A 21,237-nucleotide genomic window follows, 5' to 3' on the forward strand; every position below is an offset into this window, starting at 1 on the left:
AGTCTGATTTAATGCACACCTTTATAGTCCAAGTTCTTTGTTGTGTAATTGGAATGCTTCTGGCAGTTGCCTGCACAACATGACCTTTGGTCAGGCTAGGGATTTCTTTGCTTTCAAATTATGGTTACTATGTTTAAAGTAGTTAATTTTAATTTGAAAAATGCATCTCTTTCCAGAAACCACTGTCAATGTAAGCTGCTGTCCTCAGTCCCTGCAGAGTTCTTCATTGCAACGCAACCTTCTTGGCTCCTTAAGTTGTCCTTTTGCGCAAGAGTTTTTTTTTTTTTTTCCAGCGAAACCCCTAAACCAGAAGGCAGCTTCCTCTCAGCTAGATGGCACCATGAGTCAGTGGTGGTAAATTTGAACCTGAATTCTAGTTTCTTAATTAGCCTTGCTTCTCTCTCTGAAACCAAGAATTTTTTTTTAACAAAAGTCCTGAGTGACCCTCACTCTTGCTCTGCTGCATCCACCCACCGGCTAATCTGGCTGCAGGAATGACTCTGAAGCACCCCTTTGAGAGGGCACTCTGGATGGCAGTGCTCTTCCACAAAGCAGACCTAGAAAAGCACCTTCATCTCTTGAGATCGTGTTATTGGGCCATGGCAAGCACAGAAGTGAAGGACTTGGCTCTTCACTCATGGAATAAACTTCCCTGCAGTCACTTCCAGGGAAGATCCTATTTGCATTTCTGCGTGGAGGCCTATGACATAAGCTGACATAACTTCATGTAAAGGCCAGCCAGGCACTTTCCACCTGCTGTAGGATGGCTTTTTTGTAAGCAGGAGGGATCCTGTACATGCATTTAACTTTTTACACTTAACCTCTTGACATCTCAGATGTCTAGCTATTAAAATATATAACGGACTAAAGGGTCTCTAAGATTAGCTGACTACCAAAGCTACTGAAATGCACACCTTGACACCTGGAACCTCTTTAGTATTTGTTATACGGGGTAAAGTCTTGACAAAAGCAGAAGATACTTTTTGCTGGGAAATATTTTTTTCAAACAAATGGTGATAGGTGATCTGGGCTCAAGCAGCTTGAATATCTTCCTCCCAGCTCAAATGAAAATTAATGAGAATCACAATCTGGGTGAAAAAGTAACTTATCATTTTTGGTAATTAGCTATAAGGTCCTGTATGATGTGAGGTGAAGCCAGAGGCACTTAGTACTTTAGGAAAACATTATGTTAGCATAGTTGCAAGTGAAATACTACTATTAAATGCTTAATTGTTGTCTCCTGAAAGGGGGAAAGGCTGCTTTAGTGCTACCCTGGGAAAACATGTCCATACTTAAGGCCTATTTTGCAAGAAAAGATCCTGGGTGGTGAAGAGATGAAGGTGGGCTCTTGAACTCCATAAGGAATGGCTAAGGGAAGCTGAGTGAATGAGGGTGTGTTTTGAGCAGAGGCAGAGCTTGTTCAATGTTCTGTTCAGCTGCAGAGCAGTAGATGCAGTTTGATTCAGTAGCTAGATCGCCGATGGGGCTGGAGAGGCCTGGATACTGTCACTGGAGCTGCGGCTGGCTTCTTGTGCAAGTCTGAGTGTGTCGCTTCACATTTTTCTTGCTGTTGCATGGGAAGACTGCTCATCCACTTTAAACTCTGAGATCCATGGATGAAAGTTTTAGATAAGAGCTATGTATCAGTATTTAATCCTGTTCTTTTGAAACACTCAAATAATATGCTATAAAGACCGGTATAATGCCATGAAAGGCCCTGGTAATTGTATCCGCAAAGTAGTTTCAGTGCATAAAAATAAGAGCTGCTGTCACTTTTCTTGTTGTTGGTTATAACTTTGCCTCAACCTACACATATGCTTACCACACTCATCAGCCAGTATTTAATATGCTATGCAGTTGGTCTCGAAACTCATCCGTGGGTCTTTTGGGGAGCACTGAGAGCTAGAACATTTGCCACTTTTCTGTGAGCAGTTGGTATAAATGCTACAGGTGCACAGATCTTGTAAGGGATGGTAGAAAAGGATCTGCCAGACTGGAGGAGACCAGTTGTCTCTCTAGTCCAGCATCTGGTCTGTAATGGGGACTAGTACCAGGTAGTGAGAGATTAACCTGCCTACAGGGAAAGCTTTTAGCTGACGTACAACAGCTAGAGGTTGGCTCATGGCCCAGAGCAGGAAGGTTCCCTTTCAAAACTCCTGCCGGAAAAGGAGTGTTGGGGCCCAAATGAAGAGGCATGGCCGATGGTACGAAAATGTCTGTGACCCCCTGGCTTGGTAAGAAGAGGACACGAGGGTGAACTGCTAGCTAATGTCAGCTTCTGCAGTCTCAGCTGTCTGTCCTGTCCAGGGTTGCTGTCCCCCCTCAACCAGCAGGTGTTGCTGTGGACTTGACATCCTGAGGAACATCTTTGAGCTTGCAAGAATACTAGCCACGCCGGCACGATTACCAGCTTTAATGGCTTCCTGAACACTGAAGTGACTGGAAAGCAGGCTTCAGCACTTATAAACAGACCGGTTAATGGCTTGCTACAGCTCTAAAGCGTTAAGAGGAATCCTATAATCTATCGGGGACAACGCTAAGAACAACTAGAAAGCTGAATGACATATCCCACTCGACGGAAAACAGGGTTTCTGTGTTGCAAATTGCGAAGGACAGCCTCCCCTGAGGCAGGGGACTGATGCCAGCATCTTCCAGATGTGTCCGGAGAGCCACATAGATTTAAGAAAATCTTACAAGTTGCAGTGAAAATAACTTCAATTTCCCAGTACAGCTGGGAGATTAATTTGGGAATTTGGGTGTCCCAACATCCACCTCCTGCCCTAGCTACTTAGACTCGCTCTCTGTTGTAGTCCAGATGCTGCTCACGCAAGTGTCTGTCTTTAAAGACACATTATGGTTATTCGGGCAGTTTACCTGAATGTTCACCCAGAGCTGGCAATGGCATGCTGTTAGGAAGAAAGTTTTTGCCGATGTGGACAAAGGAGGATGTACTCTGAACAGGTTTGCTCTTTTTGCCTGTCGCTTTCTCATGCACTGAGCTCACAGTGTAAGTAGAGGGGGCGCAGTCAGTCACAGGGAGTACAACAATATGCAGCGGTCTCCCACAGTGGTCCTAGCATGCTACAGCCATTAGTAACCACTGTTGAGTTTTCTGTAGGCAAAGATGTAAAAAGCATAATGTGGTGACTCTGTGGGTGTTTGCTGCACAGGAGAAGCACAGAGGTGCATCTGAAGGAGGCTGATCTCAGGCTGCTGGAAGGTGGGAGCTGACCTCTCAAAGAATGCGGGCATGGAGAAGTTGTGCAAAAAGGCTTTGCAAACACGGACATCATCATTTTCAAGAGGGGAAGAATGGACCATGAGGGGTGATATCAAAGTGAGGGGCCGAGAGACGCAGAATGCTGCTGCGTTGAAAACCGTTCTGGATGGATACAAACGGGGCAACGTGGCATTTGTCAAGGACTGAGAACATTGCAGTAATCGATCACCAGAGCCTGCGTGAAAGGTTCTGCAGTGAGGACGGACAGGAAATGTGGCCATATCCGGGTGATGTGAAGCAGAACCTGGAAGACTTGGGTTTAGCCAAGATGCGAGGGGTGCAGAGTGGGGTCCAAGTAGTAGGTGACGCCAGGTGATAGTCTGAGGAGACAAGACTGTCTTCAATGACTCGGAAAGGAAGCAGCACGGAGGGCTCGGAGAAGAGGCCGAGGTCTGCGGATGCTCCGCTGGACAGGAGACGGGCGCGCGGCGGAGGTCAATCTGCGTGTCGTTGCCGTAGACATGCGATGGATGAATTAGTGTTTTTGGCAGAAATAGAGAAATTAGGGAGGGAGGGAACCAAAAGAAGACAAAGTCACAGAAGCCAAAGGCTGATGAGACGTGGAGGAGAACTTAGTCAACAGTATCAAAAGGAGCTCTCGTTAGGGAGGAGAACTTAGTCAACAGTAGCAAAAGGAGCTCTCGTTAGGGAGGACGAGCACTGAGGACTGTGTTCACGGTGGCGCTAGGACGTGCTCACGCGACGCACGGAGAAGGGTTTCTGGCCCTCGTCCTCCTTCGCAACCAGACTAGACCGGCTAGAGCCGCGCCGCGCCGCGCTGCGCCATGCCATGCCACGCAAGGTTTTTAAATTGAAGCTCAGGTTCCCAGCCACCAGAGACGCGAGACTCTGGAACAGTTTTCAGATGGCCCGACGCCCGTTAACGACACGGCAGCACGCAACGAGCGGTGCCCGGGCTCCGACATCCACCTCGTCCTGTGCCCAGGGACTCCCACGGCTACGAACACTGGACGCGGGCGGCCCGGTTCTCGTCGTGCGGAGGCCGAGTGCGGTCCTGCGGCAGGCGGGCATCAATCCTGTCCTCGGCGCCGTGACGCACGCGCCACGCGGTTTGCTCGCTCTCGGCCTCTCTCCGGGGCGGGGGTCCGGCGGGGTTTTTGTGAGGCCTGGGGGGGTTGTAACTGCGCCCCACTCCATTTGCAGCCGAGGTGGCGGGTCGGAGACGCCCGCGTCGCGTGCGGCACCGTAGCCCCGATGCCGGCACGAGGCGGGCTCCCGCGGTGCAGCCGGGGCCTTGGCGCGGCTCCGGCGGTGGCCCACGGCCTCGCCCTGCAGGAAAGGGCGGCGGGGAGCAGGAAGTGACTGACTCGCCCGCCGTCCCACAGCCGGGCGGGGGCAGGGCCTGGCCGTGCTGCCTCCTGGGGTCCCCGGCCCGCTCGGGCGCCGCGTCTCCCACCCGCCCACCGACGGCTGCGCGGGGGACGGAGACCACACGGACGTGAGTGACCCGTGGGGCCCTGCTGCCCCTCCCCCCCATCCTGCCCTGCCCCCCCACACCCACTCGGGTTCCCCTCCCCCCTCACACTTCCTCCCCCCTCCCCCACCCGCCCCGCCCTCCGCGCCAGGTTCCCACACGCACGCCTGGCACCGCTCCCACCCCGCCGCTGGGGGGGGGAGGGGGAAAGGGGCGGGGTCTGCTGTTCTCCCGCCCCTTTTCCAACCCCAGTTTCGCCCGCTCTTCCGCGCCGCCATTGGCCGCTGTCCCCGCCCATTTCCCTCCCCTGCCAGGCGGGTCGTTGTTTCCGGCCGGGCCTCGCGCGCTGATTGGCCGGCGCGGCTGTCAAGCTCGGCGCGTGGAGCGGCGGAAGGGGGCCGTGCGGAAAATCTGCCTAGCAACCGCGCGGGGGGGCGGGGCGGGAAAAGCGCGGCGAGGCGGTGACGGTTGGTGGCGCGTGCGCCGCCCTGCTCGTCCCGCGCCGCCGGTGGGGGGCGGGGCTCCCTGCGCGCGCAGCTCCCTCCCCTCCCCTCCCCCCGCCTCCCTCCCTCCTCCTGTCAGTGGCCACCTGAGGGAGCCGCCTCCCCTCCCCCCACGGCCCCAGTCCGGCCCGGGCCCCGCGGAGGAGGAGGAGGAGGCGGCTCCGAGGGGGCGAGGAGGAGAGTGAGTGACCCCCCTCCCCCCGCACCCCACCCCCACCCACCGCCACCCCGGGGGGTGCAGCGCAGGCCGGGGGGCGCGGGGCCGGGCGGCGGCGGGAGGAGGAGGAGGAGGAGGGTCCGCGCGGGCGGGCGGGCCGGGCCGGGCCGGGCCGGGCGGGCGCACCAGGAAGTGGAGCAGGGCCGCGGGGGGAGGGGCGGCGGCACGCGGGGCAGGCCGGCCCGGCCGGGGGGGCCCTCGTGGGGGGCAGGAAAGCGGGGGGTGCATTAATGGGGGGCTGAGGAAGTGGGGGGGGGCTTGATGTGGGGGTGAGCAAAGGGAATGGGGCAGAGGAAGTTAGGGGGCTTGCCCTAATTTGGGGGGGGCAGAGGAAGTGCGGGGTGCCCTAATGGAGGGCTGAGGAAGTTAAGAGGGGGGCTTGCCCTAATGGGGGGGGGCAGAGGAAGTGGGGTTGACCTAAAGGGGGGGCTGAGGAAGTATGGGGGGTTCCCGTACTGGGGGGGCTGAGGAAGTTAAGCGGGGTGTGCGAGTGGGGGGCACAGGAGGGGGTGGGGGGTGCAGTGGCAGGCGGGGGGAGGGAGTGGGGGATGTCCCAAAATGGGGCTGAGGAAGTGCCAGGGAGGAGGGCGTGCGGGGGCAGGGCTGGGGAGCGCGCCCGAGGGAGCGGGTGGTGGTGTTGGGGGGGGGATGACCCAAAAAGAAGCTGAGGAAATGCCAGGGGGGTGGGCACGTGGGGGGGCGGAGAGCCCGGGTGCATGGTGGGAGTCCCCGCCGGGCATGGCTGCCCCTGCGTGTCGGCGCGGCCCATGGCTGGTGCCGGAGGTGGGGGGGGAGGGGGCCGTGGGGGAGGTGCAGGTCCGGAGCACGGGGCATCCTGGGAGGAACTTTGTGGGGGGGCGGGATGTGCCCGAGCAGGGGCTTGAGGCACCGGGAGAGCAGGACGGATGGCACTTCTCACGGTGACGAAGGGACCGGGGACTGGCACTGGCTTCAGCAGCGTATGCTTGGGGGGGGCGTTGTATGGGGAGGGTCGGCGCGGTGCGGGAAGAGTGCGGGTCTCGAGGTGGGGAGAGCTGCCCCGGGGGGTCTGGGTGGGCGCGGCCACTCCAAACAGGTCCCTAGCAAGCGGGCACAAATACCCGTTGTTTGCTCAGGAGTGTCAGACGGGGTGAGCTCGTGACAAAGCTAAAGATGGAGGTATATTGCGGGGCTAATGCCAAGGTTTAGTCGCTGCACATGCTTAAGTAGCCATCTACGGACACATGTGCAGAAGTTACATGTGAAAACTAGGCTGCTTTTATCATGTCGTTTGAAAACCCCTCCCTTACTCATTCGTCTGCTCCTCAATGACTCTCTTTGGCAGTGTTTATCTCTGTATTAACTTTCGGGTGCATCTAGTTTGTCTGCAAGGCAAGCTGTTTACAAAATAAAGTTGTATACTGTCCCTGGTCTGCCACCTTCTGAGCCTGAGCTACCGCCCGCATGCAGGAAAATACTTCTCCATTACTTTTCAAAGAGTCTGTATACACTTTCTGTTTTCTCTCTCTTTTTTTTCCCCTCTCTCTCTCCCTCTGTTCTTGTTGCATCAGAACAGCATCGAGTTATTAAGGAAAAGGATGTTTCTGTGTGTCAGGTCTATCTGTAGCAACGGCCATAGTTAAAAGAATACCAGCAACTCGCTGTTTGGGAGTGACTAATTCGGTACGGTCTCTCTCAATTGAGCACTGTATAAACAGCATGCCCGGAACTGAGAAAAGAAAGGTTTAGGAGGAAAAAACGTACGAAGGCTTTTCAACTATTCTGGTGATGGTTTAAGTCTCTTCAACTTGTATAAACAGGTAGCAGATGAAAAATGGATTATACAGAGAATTAGTGATACTGTGTAAAAGTGCTGTCAAATGCAAAGTAGAGCTGTTAAAATATTTGAGAATATTTTCTGATTGCTTCTTTTTTAGTAATTTTAGGAATTATTTGTCATAGTAGGTACAGAATGCGGAGAAGGAAATTATATTTGCAGGCGAGAGGAGTAATTTTAAGACTTAGTTGCAACTTTTGTTTAGTCTCACTCTTCATACCACAGATTAATTTTTTTGGAGATGTTTGAGGACATAGTTTATGCAAGTCTGAAAATATGCCCACAGTCCAAACAGCAACAGGTTCAATCTGCCATGGTATAAGGTGCTGTTTTCTCTTACCTTTACCTGGTAAGATGCTACTTCTTTTACACCAAAATGTCAACAAAGACCTCACACATGTTTGTTTATACCCACCTGTCAACCCCGAACAAGCTTTTAGCCATTAGTTGAGTGGCGTTCCCAGCCTTGCAAAGTCTGAATACCACGAGGCACATGTACAGCCTGTAAAAACCAACTGTTAGCCTCTTATTGCAGCAGAAATACAGCTGTACTGGATGGATGGAAGATGATTGGTTGCTTTCTCTGTTAGTGCCTATTGCCTGCATTCAGGGAGCTCATTGAGTCTGCTTGCAGGAAGTGGCTTGTGCGCTATCGCAGCTTTTTAGACACAGGTAGGAAATTCAGTAGCGTTGGTGGAGCCTGGCTAAGTGGTCCTTACAACCCATTTCAGCAGCCCTCTTGAAGGCAACCTGAGAGACCATGCTAACTTTGTTATCCAGTAGTAATCTAAAGTTGTGGAAACAGAGTTCAGGCTTTTTGCTCCCTAGGTCAGCATGCACTGGCATTGCAAATCCAGTATGCCTTGCCCCAGTCGAGAGAAGACCTTACATCTCTTGACACTTGAATCTCCACCTCAGGCGTGGAACAGGATTGAGGGGATCAAGCACATCGACAGTATGAAGTATCTCCAAGCGGCATTGTAAGGTAGTATGGGGGGAAAGAGAAGAGAGAAATTTGAAAAATAGTTGGGGAGGAGGGGAAATGTCCTTGAGTCTGGCCTGGTGGAGAGATTTTTCCATTGCCTTATGAGATATTGGAATCCAGTGTTTTGCAGTCCTAGATAAGGGTGTTACGGAGAATAGTTTGCTTCTCACGTTTACATTTCTGAGGTGATTTGAAGCATCGTGTCTCTCAGCCTTGGTACACAAGCTGGAAACCTGAATGGATCCAGGGTGATACTTTATAAGAATAACAGCACTTTAAATAAAACAGAATAATTAGTTCTGTTTTATTCTTCGCCCCACTGAGCAAGAATGGATGTACTTTCCTGCAAAGTCCCTCAGCCCCATTACTAGCCCAAGCCAAAGGAATGAGGGCACACAAACCATTGCTGCTGAAAAGGGGGGCTGATAAGAACAACCAATGTTATCTTTCCTTTGAGGCTCTTTGCCAACACCAGAGGAGTGCCGGTATTGGGACTGAAACTTTACTTGTTTGCATTGTGTTGCTACTAGCTTATTTTCAGAGTAGGGAAACTAATGCTTTGAGTTGGCCCCAATCAATTGTCAGAGCCGAATCAGCAGACTGTGTTCCCCTGACTTGATCAGAGGAGAGGAAGGGGTTGTGGTAAAGTTGAAGGAGGAATCTTAAGTCAACATAGCGAAGGACAACATTTATAGTTACTTTAACTGAAGACTTCATGCCTTTCCTCTTGAGTGGTAACTTTTGGTAAGACAGGTTTCTAGATTAGGGAAAGTAAGCAAATGAAGATCAGTTGTGCAACAAGTGCCGTAGAAAACCCCATTCCCCCAAAACAGAACAGAGCACGTACGGGACCAAAACATCTAGCACTTGTATTTGTACTTCCGTGTTAACCGTTTCAGTTTAAAACAACGATGTTAAGTCAGCCATGGCATCAGTTCATCTTCCAGAATTGTGTTGCTTAGGGCAGGTTCATTGCATTGTTGGCAAAGCCGTCTCCTGCCACTGCACGTAGGTACTTGGGGATGGAGGAGCACACTGCTAGTGACAGGTTGAAATACTTGCGCGGTGGTCGACACCCTTTGTTTCTTTGCTGCATAGCATGGAGAATCAGTGTCTGTGCTGAAAGCGGGATTCGATAATTTGGTTTGTTAAATGATCAGAATGTCCCCACCCTTATTGGGATTAGTACTGGAGCATGTTATAGCTTTGCCTCCATCATTCTTGTTGGACAGAAACCTGCATCTTCTGTTCCATTGATTGTCACTGCATTCCTTACTATCCCTACCTTTCATTGAGCTGAACCCTAGCCCTTGGGCAGATAATGCACAGAAGTTGAAGTAGGTAGGGGTGGGAGAGGAAGAAGTTGTACAATATTGTGCCTTGCCTGGGAGAGAACCCCAAGCAAGCAGTGTCAGAGGGGCCCAGGTTTTCTTGTTTCACTCTCACTGTTATCACTACCATGTGGTGGACTTGTACCAAGATGAGCATCTCATTTTACCTAAGAAATAGTTTTGCAATTTTTTGTAAATACTGGATATATACATATATTGTATATAGAAAGAGCCACATAGCTCTAGCAGTGTTAAAGTACATAATGCATTGTATCCAGTTACTGATAATTTATCATCTGTTACTCCTATATAGATAAGTAACTCTAAAGACCATCTGAACTTAGTTATAATCACTCAGTTTCTATCCATAGCCCAGTGAACTATCTTTCAACAATCAATTTATACAACTGAAATAGCTGGGGAAGTGAGATATTTCCTTCCTTTTTGGATGCAATGCCAAGGATGTTAAATCTCTAGAGACCCATATGATAAGAATATGGGCTGTCCTTTTTTGGAATTATTTAAACAAGTATACAACTATCCATTCAAGAGGGTAGTGAAACTATGGGATTTGATTAGTTTGAAATACCTGTCCTGTATGTTCCTGCCCTCTCCATTTTAGGACAAGGCCTGTTATATGCTTGGAAGAAGGCAAGCACCCTATCCAAAAAATCCCCAAGGGTGCTGTAGGACTTGGAGATGCAACAGATGTCGCTGTGCTCTCGGAGCCAGCATCTCAACATATTATCAGATGTATCATCTTCATAGATTTCACAGACATCTTCTGGTCTATAAGTTAGTTTTCCCAACCAAATGCAAGCAAGGGTGCTTGGCTTTGGTGTTCCAGCAAAATTCCAGCTTGGGTAATTACAACTGCCTACCAAAGTCTACCTTTCATGTCCGTAACTGTCGTGTATCAGTTGCTCTGCTCTGGGAAACAGTCTATTCCACCATGAAGGGGGACTGCTTGATGTATACAGTTTTATGAAGTGCTAAGTAAGTGGAAGGTCCTGTAGGGAGATGCAAAAACAACTATGGTAGCTTTTTCTAGAAATTAATGACTTCTCTAAGCCATGTAAGTTTAGTTTCCATGATTGCTGATAACACCTAATGTAGGTATCTAGTTCAGGAGTTCTGTAGCCTCTCTAAGCACTGGTGGTTGTAGTCCCTATGTGAACACCCTTTCTTTGAAATCTGCCTCTTCCCACCATGACAGCTGAGATCAGAAATTAGTAATCCTAAATGTAAAAAATGAATTCAATTTATTGTTCAGTAGCTTGTTCGGTCTTTTCTGGGAGGTGACTTTCTAGCACTGAAGTAGGTGTGTACTAACTAGTTATGAAAAGAAGGTAGTATTTTTCCTAGACTGGTCATGTTATATGTCAGCGATTCTCAGCCGGGGTGATGCATCGTTCTGGAATTCCTTGGATACTTTCAGGGGTGCTGTGGGGTGCCAAACTATGTTGGCACAGTTAGGTGTACAAACATAAGTCGCACAATAAACCCAGAGATCTCAAATGGGGATCCATAGTGTTAAAACCCTTGTAACTTGTTGCTGGGTTTGCCGAGTTCTTTGCAACAGAAAAATAGTTGTTATTATTTTATAATTTTTCTGTAATCAAAATCAAAGAGAAAACTATGAGCTGGCATTTCCATGGGGTGCTTTGAGTCAGTCATGCAGTGCCTCAAGTCTGAAAAGGTTGAGAACCACTCTTATACCAGGGAGAATGATGTTGGTAAATTCCTGTGAGAAACAGCAGTTTTAAGCCTCATATGACCATCATAAACGCATAGCACTTTTTGGTAGGTAGCATTTTATTGAAGTATGCACTGCGTCTTACTTGAATCAATATAATCTGGCCATGCTTTCTCAGGTCTCCATTTGGATTAGCACCCAACTTTCCTTGATTGTAGGTGAAGTCAATTTTACCATGATGCCCTATTGACTTTTTACAAATAAAGTCCCAGAACGGATTCACTGTTCAGGCATGGCTTCTTTCAAAGTTTAAAGAAGAGCTAACTGGGAAAAGTAAAATCGGAAGGTTTAGTTGTTTCATTTTTAAAAAGATTAAACTTATCAGTTACTTAGTTTAAAATGTATCCTAAACTCTAAGCAGCTTGTTGCCTTTAAGAAGGAAGTCATGGCTTGAGAACTACCTGGTTGGGTTTGACCCAATGAAGAGTCTTAAAGTAATTGCAAATAAGGATATGACTCTTTGTCATTAAAAAAAAAAACCAGAGGCGGCAGGGCTAGCACATGCTCTTGTAATGTGGCAATTGTCCTAAGGAAGCTTGAGTTCTGTGTGACTTCATAGATAAATGTGCTCAGTATCTTGCTTCTTGACTGAGAATCGTTTCTCAATGATCCTAGGTTCTGAGTAGTAGATGAAGCACGTTGTCACCACTACTCCCAACTAAAGAGAATATACACGTGGCTGAGAAAGTTGGTTGTTCTCCAGCTCTCTGCTCTTTATAACTTGTTCTTGAAGCCTGCCCCAAAATAGGATGATATCTGTGCTCCCATTTTATTAGTGGGGAAACAGGTTAAGTGAGTTGCACAAACTAACTTAGGAAGTATGTGACCAAATCCAGATGAGAGATGCCCAGAGGCCTACACTGTCTTGTCCATATGACTTCAAAACCAAGTTTACTAAAGCTGTTTAACAGAGGGGATTCTCCTTAAAAGCATTTCCAGACTATTACTCTTAAGATGTACATGGAGTTTTGATCTCGTCTCATACCTTGAAAAGCAGTGCTAGTTGTGGCCTTGCGCACATCCTCTCAGATGGTAAACGTTTGCGTTCCATTGTATTAGAGGGACTTGAAACTATTTACTCCTCAGCTCTATCATTATCTAATTTCCTTTCTCTTGCCTTTTATCAGTGTCTCTTTTGTATCAAAAAAAAAAAAAGTTTTAACTGGCAAAAAATGAAGGAATTAACACATTTCTGAAGCAGAATACAGTTCTTTGCTTCACAGGCCAGTTACCCTTGGGCTTTTTTGATACTGCTTTATCGGTGTAGCTTGATAAAGGTTGGTCACAGTAGGTTCAGTTGGTGCCCCTCTTGCTGTACGCCCACGTTCATAACTGGCCAACAGCTGCCATATTTGGATTAGTTTCCTCATCGGTGATGTTGTTTTGGGCTTTATTTGAGGAGACAGCAGTCCATTGATAAATCTTTACCTGATTGATAACAGCACAATTTCAGTTAAGGAGTATGTCCTTAGACTGAGAATAAGCCACTGAGAACCACTCTAATGCATCTGTCTTCTGGAGTTTAGAAAAAATTCTTCATTCCACACATGCAAATCCATTTATCTTGCAAAAAAAGAGATGCCAAGAAATCGGAGATCATTGGCTTGCAAGATATCAATCCCAAATAACAAAGGCCTGCTTTGAGTACCTCTTTGCAGCTATGTGCGGATTACTGGCCTTTGACTGAAGTGTTTGCAGTTCCAGTTAAGGGTAGCACCGTACCAATAATGGCAGCATGGAATTAATAGCACTTTGAAAGCTTCCGAGATGGTGGCAGACCACCTTGGAGCCTGCAAGGGAGCGTGTCACAAAACCATTTCAGTTCCAAGTTTGAGATTCTTAAAAGCATTGGGTACTGCCTGGCTTTCAAAACCTCTTTCAAGGCAGGAGCAGATCAGACACCAGTATAAAAATACGTAGGGAAAACATTATTGTCAGGAGAAGCTAATGTTTTGGGCTTGATGCCTACAGTGCTGAACCAGTATCAGCTCCATTTTACAGTCTTCTTGGAAAAGTTTCAACAAGAAAACAATAAGCAGCTCAGTTCCCTGAAGGTCACAATGGTTATATCATTTTTCTAGAAATGGGGTCATCTATGAATATTCTTGCCTTGAAAGATGTAAGCTAATTTAGCTCTAGAATTGGTAAAAATCATGGGTTCCTGACAGTGCCATGCCTGTCTTGCCTCCATTACTTCTTATTTAGAGGTTCATGGGCAGCAAACAACAAGAAGACCCAAACAACATTTACACTGGAGGTGCTACCCAAGCAATTCTTGGCCCACTTGGAGGTGGAGCTTCAGGTGCCAGTTCTAGGTTCCTTATTGCAAGTCGAGATTCTCTATTTAGATCTCAAACCTGTGAATGTACACTTGATTGTTGTAGATTATGAATTTAACTTCACTGGAAATTTAGAAGAGAATTCTTGGGAGTTAAAAATCAACAAAGAATAGTGTATTCAAGTGGAAGAGTTCATTATTGTCGTCAAAGAGGAAGCAGCCGTCATTACAATTAATTGTATTCCAGCAGCAAGGAGAAGCCCTGTATAGGATCTAGTCCCCATTATGTACACGCATCGTGCCATACCCAGCCATACGAGCTTACAGTCTAGTTGAGACAAGATGCAGCACGTGTGAAAGAGATATGGCTGATACAGATAACAAAAATAGAATCACCTGATTATATAGTTATCTATTGCACAACTTTGAACCTTCTGAAAGGATTTTCTTAATCTTAAATGATCAGCTCCCCAACTCATGCACGACTGCAGAACTGGCTAGCAGACTTGTAAGTTTTTGTAACTCTTACAAGATGCTCTATTCTTTTACATTCAGAGCAGCCTAAGGTTTGACCTACAAAGGGACTTCATTCCAAAGAAAAGATTTGTAGATAATTGCCAAACCATATGTTTTCTGAGAGAACCCATAAAATAGTGTGATGCTTTATTAGAGTAGTAGACTTCATGGGTTTCTCTACACGCACATGAATGCCAGACTACAGATGAGCCATTTAAAAATATGCTGTCAGGTGTAGACGTTCTAAGTTTGAGTTTCTGAAGTAATGAGGAGACATTAAAGTATCTCTTCCTTAGAGGCAATGAGTGATTGGAAGTCCTGCTTCTCAGAGGACAGTTCTGGGTAGATGGAACATGTTGGAAATCAGTGCTTCATATGAATTCTTTAGACCTATGGGTTATCACGGGATGTGCTGACGTACTCTTTTTCCTTTAATTGGGATCAAAAGGTGCAAATCCTAACTGCCTGGGTGACTGACTAACCAGAAATGCTTGTTCACTACCGTTTTGTCCATGTGATGGCTTGGTGCGACTGGCCCTCTCTTTGCTGGCAGAACTCGGTTACCCAAAATAAGTTGCAGACCTCGAGACTAACATGAACGGTCTCTGAGGCAGTCTGATGCGCTTGTTTTCAGAATGGGGAGCTGCCTGCAGATCTTTACAGTATGCATCAATGCTCAGAGTCTTACATTTTGCTCTTAAGTGGGAGAAAATAGAAATTCAATGAAATGCTTATTAAACTAGAGCAAAGAGCTTCCTCTCTTTTTCCACTGATAACATTACTGGTGAGAGGGATGAGACAAGGTCCAGGTTACTCTGCTCCATCTTGAGCCAAGCAAGATTCATCCATACCCATGTTCTAGCTCTTTCATGGGAGCCTCCAGTTGCTGGTGGTGATGGACAGTTTTGTTCCAGGAAGACTGCCTCATCTCTTGTCCTAAACTGAAGTCATTTCACTTTGCTGCTTGGATCATGGGGGACAGATTATTTTTATCTATCACATCCTATGAGTTGCAAAGTATCTTTTTGCCAGGCAGAAGAGATTTCACACCAAAGTGTTTTACTCTCTTTAGGCAGCAGATAGTCAAATAAGTGCAGAGCATAGAGATTATTAATTGAACATGAAGGGTCTCTGCTCTTCCATGTCAAAACATACCTGTGTTCATCTCACCATAGTCTTGTACTCTTTGGCAAACAACTTCTATCTTGTGGAGGCCTAGGGTAGCCCGCAATTGCACATGTTTTTGGCATGTGATTTAATTCCCCATTGAGAAAATCAGGCAAGTGCTTCTGGTCTAAAGTCTAAGGAATTCTTTTCATGCTTAGCATAAGCCATCTTAGAGCTGCACTGTTATGATTCCTGATACTGTTTCACTGGTTGCATCATGCTTAAAGTTTTAGGCTTTTCCCCTTTAGCTGTTTTAAGAGGTAACCTGTCAAAACCAGACTTGAATCATTGGTTAAAAGATAACATTTTCCAGTTCTTCACTTGTTTCTCTTAAAACATAAATAAATACAAGTTAGTTCAAGTTGCCTTTTTATTCCAAAGTCATAGAGGACTCTTGGATATCAGTGGCTAGGAAAACTTCCCCAGTCTGTCTCTTGTAAATGTGTTGGAAGTGAGAGAAGATCTAACACACATGAGAGCAAATGAGAAGGCAAGCTTCAGAAATGGCTGCATGCCTATTTTTTGATTACCTGGACCATTGCATAGCTTTGTGGTGCAGTTCCCATCTTTAACAAAAGACTTTTGTGAACCTTAGAGAATATTTGTTCATGTCTGTTTGCTGCTAATAGCATGTTTCTGGAGATCTTGCAATGTATTCTATGGTAGATTATCTTCAACCAACCCTAAAACCTTAGCTCTGAAGTTAACGCAACTCAAGTACTAAACTTGCATGGGCCTAATCTGATCTAAACGTAAGTAGCTGGTTTTACCACAGCCACATGCAGAAGATGCTCTTTGCCAGTAATGATGCATGGAAATGGATACCAAGCAGGAGATGTACTTCCTGTTCAGTACAGTACTACTTAGGTATGCCTATTTATCCCCTCCTATACAACTACAGTAGACTTGCTTAAAAGGTCACAAATCGGGACATTATAACTGGCAGTAATTTTAGAGTATCAAAAGTAATCCTAACTCCCTGTGGAACTGTTGCCAATATCCTAAACGTACAGAAGATGCACTCATGGGTTGCACGCACCGAATGCTTCAGCGTGAGTGTTCTGGGGGGGAGTTATATGGGGTGAAGAGCATCAGACTCCATGAACATGTGAATGTAGCACATCAACGTTCCAAAAAAGAGTACAAACACAAGACATGACCCCTAAAAGCAGCTTAGCTCTGCAGAAAAGTAGCAAATGTGCCCGGAATGAATCGGAGATAAATTTGTTATGCTTTCAAATGTTTGCTTTCAGTGCACAGCCTGCTCATTTCTTGCACCATTTGCTCTCGGGTTCATACTACAAACTTCCTGTGTTCATCATCTCAAGGCCAGTTAGAGAGCCAAATCCTGTCATCCCTATTCCGATTGTTCACGACTCCACGGTCCGTAGACTAACAGGTGAATTGAAGATGCATAGGCAACTTTGGAAGCGGATACATAGAGCAACTGACTCGGCCTCACTTTTCCTTGTGAAGGCGATATCCCTCGGAGCAACCTGTGGCAGTGGGCTAGTGGTAGAAAATATTGGTGAGGTAGGGAGACCGTGACTCCTTGGTTAGCACTGACACTGATCTGCACTAGACAGCTAGCCTAAATCTACAGAAACTCCCCTCGCTCTGCCCTGGAGGCTACTGCAGCACCTGTAGAAGACAGAAGAGTGCAGGTACTTCCACCTCCCAAATATACCCTACCAGACCTAGGGACTGAGATCTAGTTAGCCTACAACATTTGAGGAGCAGGAAGGGGCTGAGATGGACGTGGTCAGGAATCCTAACACTTGTCTCTACTGCTCTGGACTGGACTCAGATTTTAAAAGCCAGCAGTAACCTAAACTGGTATAAAGTCTTTCACAATTGGTTTTTATTTAAACCATCCTGTTCTTCATCACCCTTTTTTTTGTTGGAGGGGCAGGGGGCAAATAAGGAATAGTTTATGAAAGTATAGCTCTTGAGTGCAGTGGTGCCTTGAATCTGACAATTGGCACCACTCGCCAGGCTTACTTCTAACGGGACTTTCTGGGGCTTCATACCTGAAAAAGCATGCACTTTGAATCGCGCTGTTAGATTCACCAGCAACGTAGAGTTTGCCTCTGAACTATACGTCTTTCTTTCCAGACCCCAGTATTTAACTCTGCTCTTTCTTCAGCAAGAAATAGCTTCCATAATACAAGATTTGCTAGGATTTTGGCGAAAAAATTATAAACCGGCTGTGTAAAATTCTAGTGCAAGTAGGCTAAAGTATTGGAAAATAGGGGAAACACTTGTAGCTGATGAGAGCCAGTCTGTAGGCTTGGTGGTTGAAACAGGGGAAAGACCCTGGGGGCAACACTGTTTAACAGCAGGACTTTATGGCCTTAGCAGCAGTCATTTTACCTTCTTAATTGGGTGTCGAGCTTTTGAATGGAATCTGGATCATATTGCATCAGTTTTGCTCAGAGTAAATATATGCCATTTACCCTGGGCTATCTATACCCGCTCAGAAACGAGACTGGCCTGTCTCGCCTTAGCAGCAGCGAGCTGGGATGGATGGGTATTTTAAGACATTTGCTAGTCCTGGTTCTTACTGAGAGCTGGTGATTGGGGGGATTCCCTTCCATGAGCTACTTGTCCCACTTGCCTAGCTAGAAAGGCTGGCAGCTAGCGCCTTCCCTGTGGGTGGCTCCATCTAGAGCCAGTCCATGCACAAGGGAGTGTCATTAATACAGCGCAGCTGGTGCCATTCCCCTCACAGCATCGTCACCCTAGTGACACACCCAGGACGTGCTAACCCAGCAACTGCAGCCCAGATGGGTTGCTCAGACTCTTCTCCCAGCTGACCACATATTGCTTGTTCTGCTCATACTTATTTTAATACGTGTCAATAAAGAGGAGCAACGAGGTAATGTTTGACTGGCGTTACTTTAGGATTTATCGCTAATTTACAAGACTACGGTCTGAAAATATAGAGGTTTGCTTTACTGAAATGGCCTTTCTGTGGTCTCGTGCTATCAGATTTTAGATGCATCTTAACAACTGAGTTCAGGTACCAGGTTACAGATGCAGTTATCCTAGAAGAATAGCAACTGGCAAAAGTCTAGAGCAGACCCGTCCCGTTCTCCGACCCGTGGGACTTTCATACTAAATCTAAACACTTGGTTTATCCTGAAGGTTCAGACAATTAAGTTTTTGGGTAAGGCCAAGTGTATCCACTCACAAAACCTGATTGAAATAAGTATTTCTTAGGCTCCTGCCTTTATTGATCAGTGACCTGTATTGAACGCAGTACACAGGAAGTCAGCGCAGTGGGTCAAAATAATGCTAGTCCGGCTCCAATACTGGTTTACACACAATTTTGCAGGACATAAACCAAATTCCTGCAAGACAGTGGTTGGTTATAAAATACAATTTGAGTTCATGGCTTAAAACAAGTGACCTTATTTGTCAGGCGATACTTATCACAGACCTCTCGACTGCTGTGAGAAAATGAGAGCAAAATTCTCTCTCCCTGGTACTACATTACTCAGTCCTGAAGGAAATTTAGTGCTGCAAAGTCTTTATGCCCTTTCCCCCCACGCAGCTTCAGCAGAAGCTTTTTTCATGCATGTTGTATTCTCTTTTACCCTGAAATATCTCCAACCATGTTCCCTTTTAGCTAAGCTAGATACAAAACATTTTGCTTCCAGCACGAGTGATATGCAGAAACCACTGTTGCGAAGTTTGAACAGCACATAACACTCAGCGAGACAAAATGAGTTGTTTCTCTCAATGAAACTGCAGGAGAAACGTGCAAAGGTCAAATACGGTTGCTCAAGTTGAAGTCTGACTCAAACTGTGGAGCTCAAGATCTTTACGGTTGCGAGAAGTACCACAGTTGTGAAAAGGTCGCACGTGGATGGGACCTTCGTGTTAATCACAACCCCCCCATTCTACGTACCAATATTAGGTTTTAGTTTGGTAGTGACCAAGAAACGTGGGGTTCAAAACATTGCTTCTTGCACTGCTTAGGCGTTTAGAGACTGCTCCGCGTGCTGACTGAGCTCAGCTCTGCGTCGCAAAGCAGCATGGCTCCAAGCACGAACACTTCATTCACGTGTTTTTAAAGCGCCCGTACAAGCAGCCCTGGTATGAGCAAGACTAACTCTTACAGAAGCATAACCGAAAGAGTTCTTGCAGTGGCTTAGAGAAGTCCCATGTCTCAGCACACTAATAAAGGCTAATGAGTGGTTACGAGCTGAGCTACAATGATACTGGCTGCTTCTATAATAGCGAGGCCATAGCAGAATGACTCTGCAAGTGTCCAAGTGCTCAGTCAGGAGGGCCACGGAGCTAATCTGATCCAAAAGGGCAGGACTACCGCAAGGAAGTCTACTTAAAGACATAGTGAAGCTTATCATTTGGCGTTTAGGACGTGTTTTGAAACACCAAATGCATGCTTTTGAATGGCTCTCCCTGTTCCGCCTGGAAACGTTATTCAGGTCCCCTAGATGTGGTTGGTTTCTCCTGTGAGTGTGACTGGCATTGTTTCGAGGGGCAGTTTTGCCTGCCCTCGCCCCCCCGAAAGAGACCCTAAACGCCAGCAAAACTCCCGCCTCGCTGACATCGCTGAGGGGTATTCAATCTGGGATCAAATATTTTTCTTCCCCCTGGAACTATTTTGAGAGGTATCAGCACAGGTTACATTCAGTGCAAGTGTTTGGGTACCGAGTTCTCATAGGTGGGTGTACATTTATTTAGCTGAGCTCTAGCTCCTCTTCTTTCTTCTCGTGGTTGTTTCATCAAACTTTCCGACTGATCCGGGCGTGCCACTTCCTACCACCACGTGGCCCAGATGGGTTGGGAGCAAGTTACGGCACCTGGCTGAAGTAGCATCACTTGGGCACCTGCATTTCATTTCTGGCGAGGGCACGACCAAATCGCAATACTTTTTTTTTTTTGGGGGGGGGGGGTGGTTGTTTTTTAAGTGGTGACAAGACAGAACTGTTCAAATCGTAACTCCGCCTAATCCAGACAAGTAGCAAACATGAAAGGGAAATCTTATTGCTAGTTTGCTTCCCCCACCTTTTTTCCATGTGTTAAGGACCCCCACTTCAAACCGGGAATCTTTCTCCTCTCCCCCACCCCTTACAATGACCGCTAATTAAAATTCAAACTGTTGCCCAAGGGAAGCGGGGCTCTGAAGCATCCATCTGGTCCCGTTGCCAGATTTCCAACACCGAAGTGTGGAACAAGAGACCTTCCATTTCGAATGCCGGCGTCTTCCTTGTTCACCGTTCCAAGTCCTTGTTTCTTTCCCGCGAGGGGAGCGGCGGTCGTGTGAATGGATGTGACCCATTGCTCTTCGGATAGCAAACTTCTTCTGACGAGTTTGGATTTCCACCTACCCGAGAAACAAGGCTGCCACCACCAAGCTGGCAAGACTCTCCAGCCCGGGAGTTGATGTAGGCTAGAAACCAGATGCGAGCGAGCCACGGGAAGAAACCACATCTCGGGCTCAAGTTTTGACTGGATGTTTGTCCCAACTCGGGGATTTTGACCTGCCTCAGCATGCAGTCGCCAAAAACGCTATTCCTGGGAGAAGCAGGAAGAGGCTTGGCAGTGCAGTTCCTCACACCCTGATAAAGTATATTCCCAGACGTATGTGTCAGAGGAAAAAAAAAATCCCTTCCCCAAGTCCAGATCTACAGGCCACTCTTGTTTAGGTTGCCAGGGGTTCAGATCAGTGAATAGTTAAAAACCCCGCACCTTCCAGCCCTGGCACTACAGCAGAGACCATCCTGCTGCCTGATCGGGGTCAGCGTGCTACCGAGGGCTGGTGAAGTGCAACACGGACCCGCTACTCGAGTCCCCAATCTCCTGTGATCTCTCTCAAAATTGCCTTCTCCCTGGGGTTTTGAAAAACAAGTAGCAGAAGTTTGAACTCAGGAGGAGGACGCTCGCTCTTCCGAAGAAAAGGAGAGTCCTGCTGGAAGTGACT

At 47.3% G+C, this 21,237-nt stretch overlaps 1 protein-coding gene and 1 long non-coding RNA gene across 7 annotated transcripts in view; one reads left to right on the top strand and one right to left on the bottom strand.

The window, feature by feature from the left end:
- Positions 1-2,398: 2,398 nt before the first annotated feature.
- Positions 2,399-5,100, bottom strand: LOC132246545 (uncharacterized). Its single transcript, XR_009457882.1, has 2 exons — positions 4,881-5,100; positions 2,399-4,570 (listed from the first exon to the last, which is right to left on the bottom strand). It is a non-coding gene; the product is annotated as an uncharacterized LOC132246545 (long non-coding RNA).
- The window catches only part of GATAD2A (GATA zinc finger domain containing 2A), an 84,227-nt gene continuing 67,607 nt past the window's right edge, over positions 4,618-21,237 (top strand). For 2 of the 6 annotated variants that reach the window (XM_019498988.2, XM_019498984.2), the window contains exon 1: positions 5,295-5,399. The gene's annotated coding sequence lies outside the window, so the exon portion shown is untranslated. Of the gene's footprint in view, positions 4,740-5,294; positions 5,400-6,319; positions 6,395-21,237 lie in introns of those variants that run through there. The other 4 variants (XM_014601669.3, XM_019498985.2, XM_059719693.1 and 1 more) reach the window with 4 other exon arrangements.

The sequence above is a fragment of the Alligator mississippiensis genome, chromosome 16 (assembly GCF_030867095.1).
Source record: "Alligator mississippiensis isolate rAllMis1 chromosome 16, rAllMis1, whole genome shotgun sequence".
Classification (NCBI taxonomy): Eukaryota; Metazoa; Chordata; order Crocodylia; family Alligatoridae; genus Alligator; species Alligator mississippiensis.